The following is a 3,106-nucleotide window of genomic DNA, read 5'->3' as shown; positions in this document are numbered from 1 at the left end:
GGACCAAGTCAAGCTTTTCTTTGCAGTTGTAGAGTACTATAGATATAACCAAAGGTTTTTCTTTTCCTATTAACCTCCTGTTCAGCCGGAGGAGGCTGGTGGTTCTCCCTGAAATAGTTAACAGACAGCAGGCGGGGTACACCCAGGAAAGATCGCAGGACTAACAGAGAGACACATGGCAGACAACCACACCTAACGGCAAGCTGAAATCACTAATTAAAGGGATAAATCAGTGTTTTCAAAGTGAGGCTCGAGGGAACATTCATGAGTAAATAGATAAAAACTGGTAGCACTGTCGCCTTACAGCAGAGAGGTTTGCGGCTCAAATCCTGACATGGAGTTTGCGTGTTATCTCTGTGCATGTGTGAGAACCTCTATGGTTCCTTCACCCGCAGTGACTGTTTGGTTAGCTGAACTGTCTGACTCGCCCTCAGGAATCAGTGTGTGGATGCATGGTTGTTTGCCCTGTTGTGTCTTGAGCTTTAATCTTTTTCACTCTCACATTTTCCTTAAGTACCCTCTCTTAATAGGTAGACTTCATAATGGATGCTGTGATGGTGAGCTGATCAGGTCCTGCAAAGTATCCCCAAACCATGACACTTCCTGTTCTATTCTCCCAGTTGGTGTAGGCTTATTTTCCTGTAACTCTCTACTTGACTTATGACTAAAGTCTGCTTTATTCCAGTGTCCAAATATTTCAGATTTAGACTCATATCGCTGAATATCATTATTTCAGAAGTCCTGAAATGTGTCTCTGGTCATCTTATTTTTCTTGGAGAGGAAAAATTTCTCCTTTCTTGAGAATTAAACTAAAGCAGAGTCTCTTTCTACAAATGATGTACTCTCACATCAACAGTAGCGAGATCCTGCTGTAGGTCATCTGAAGATATTTTAAGGGTTTTCATTCAGTATCTTGCTTAAGATAACCTTGAAATGTTAGCAGTTGCCTTGCATATTTTTCGTTTGCAGACTTTGTTTTTACACGCAGTAATTTGATAAATTTTAAATTATTAGCTGCTTCAGTCTTCTTTTCCGAAGGCCTCTGGCAGTATTTTTTTGCTCCCACCATGATATCCAAGCTTATTTAACGAGTCGACACCAAACTAAATCTAATAATAGTAATAATGTGCTAACCTATCTAATTAAATAATGTGTGAGATTAACTATTTTAGTTGAGAATGAATGTAGCATTATCATAATTTACTTTGAACTATAGAAGTGGCCTTTTAAACCACACTTTACAGAAAATGTATGGGTTTTATTATTTATTTGTGTAGATTTCTCACCATGGTTCAGATTCAGTGTAAATACATGGGTAGGAAAAACACACAGGCTTTTATGTTAATTTACTTCCTCTCCAGGTAAACAGAAAGCAATAAAAAAACTATTTATTAAATGTTTAAATATAAATGAGAAAATAAGCTCTAGTGACATTTGTTTTATAGAACTTATTGGGACTTTTTAACCTGGGATCAATAATTTTGCTTCTTACTATGATTTCTAAGTTTCCCCCCACTAAAAAAGAATAAATCAATTTTAACTTTTACCTAGAACTTTTATCAAGGGCTAAAAATATATATTTCATAAAATAAATAGGCTTAATACTGATAGCTTAGCAAGTAGGTCTTGTATGCTGAAATAAGCAGAAGTGAGGCTGGATTTAGGCACTTCCTGACCAGCAGACTCACAGACGTCCGAATCCCCTCCCCTTTTTTTCCCTCCCACATTTAGGCACACCCTTACATTAGGAGAGGCCCAGAGGGTTCAAATTCAACAAAAGCAGTTTTCCCTTTCAACCAATACTCATTTTGCACTTTTGTCAAGTATTTTAAGCAAAAGAAATGCTAGCTAAAGATTTAACTGTGCACCGTTAAAACATGCTGTTTCTCTTTTCTTTTTGCAGGGTAGAAACCCATGAAAAGTGTAACAGAAGTGGTTTTTTTTGTTGTTTTTTTTGCTTTTGTTTTTTTGTCTTGGCGCTTTGGTCAGTTTTTCTTCTTTTCCAGATGCTGGAGCTCCTCCCTGCTGGCCTGCTGCAGCCTCCCACAGCTTGAAGCTAGCCAGCAGCCACAGCTGCCTCCAATCTGGAGAGACGGAAAAATTCAGATGCCCGAGATGAGAGGAAGGCTGAGTATGAAGATAGTTTTAAGGATTGGAGTGTGTTTCAAGGCCTGAGCAGGTGACAAAAGGGAAAACCTGCCTCTTACGTTTATGACCTCTTTCTACTTCTGGATGTGTGTTAAATTTATGGATGTCTACTTTAATTTGGTGCATTTTTATAGCATGATTAAAAACAAATGAGATTTAGTTGTGTATTTTCTTTTGACTAAAACAAATATAATAGTTTAGCTGCTTTGCACAGGTCACACGACACAACTACACTTTATGTAAAAAAGACTAAGACTAGCTTTCCAGTGAGTCAAATGGAAAAGCTGAGGAGAATGTCAGCTTTCTCCAAAGCCTTGATTCTTTTTTCTCTGCCTGAAAAGTTTCCCCACAGTCAAACGCAGAGTCAGTCAAAAATGTTTTTGTATTAATAGTCCAATCTAGAAGGCTCAAATGCTGCTGTGAAGATGTCAAAAAGTTCCGATTTTCAGTTTATTCTGTATGTTTATTTTCTCACTGGTAAGTTTTCTGGTATTTTTGCTTTCCCTCTTTTAAGTTAAAGCCACATGTCTTTATGCACATCCTCGTCATTAGTTTGTAATACTTTCTGTGCCACAAAAGGTATCACAGGTGTTGTTCTAACTGTAGCATGCAGGGCCATGATAACTCAGGAAATACAATACTGACTTTCATTTCAAAATAAGAGTCTAAATCAGCCATTAAGCTTTCATATTCAGGACTCAGAACAATAGCTTGGACTGGACAAGCAGTTTCTGGGACAGAATTTACTTTAATTAGAAATATCATGTTTCCAAAAGAGATTGTTAGAGAACTGCAGCAAACAGTGACATATTGGGATCACCAAAATCTTCTTCCCAATAAATAAAAACTGCCCAGAGGCGATCTGGTAGTGAATATGTAATGACACACAAAATAATTAACTTCTTTCCTACCACAAATAAATGTTTACAGAGCCTTCCTGGGACCAGGTGCTGCAGAG

Source organism: Poecilia formosa, unplaced genomic scaffold (genome assembly GCF_000485575.1).
Source record: "Poecilia formosa unplaced genomic scaffold, Poecilia_formosa-5.1.2 Scaffold7, whole genome shotgun sequence".
Lineage (NCBI taxonomy): Eukaryota > Metazoa > Chordata > Actinopteri > Cyprinodontiformes > Poeciliidae > Poecilia > Poecilia formosa.
The sequence above is the reverse complement of the archived record's forward strand: the minus strand, read 5'-3'. Positions refer to the sequence as shown.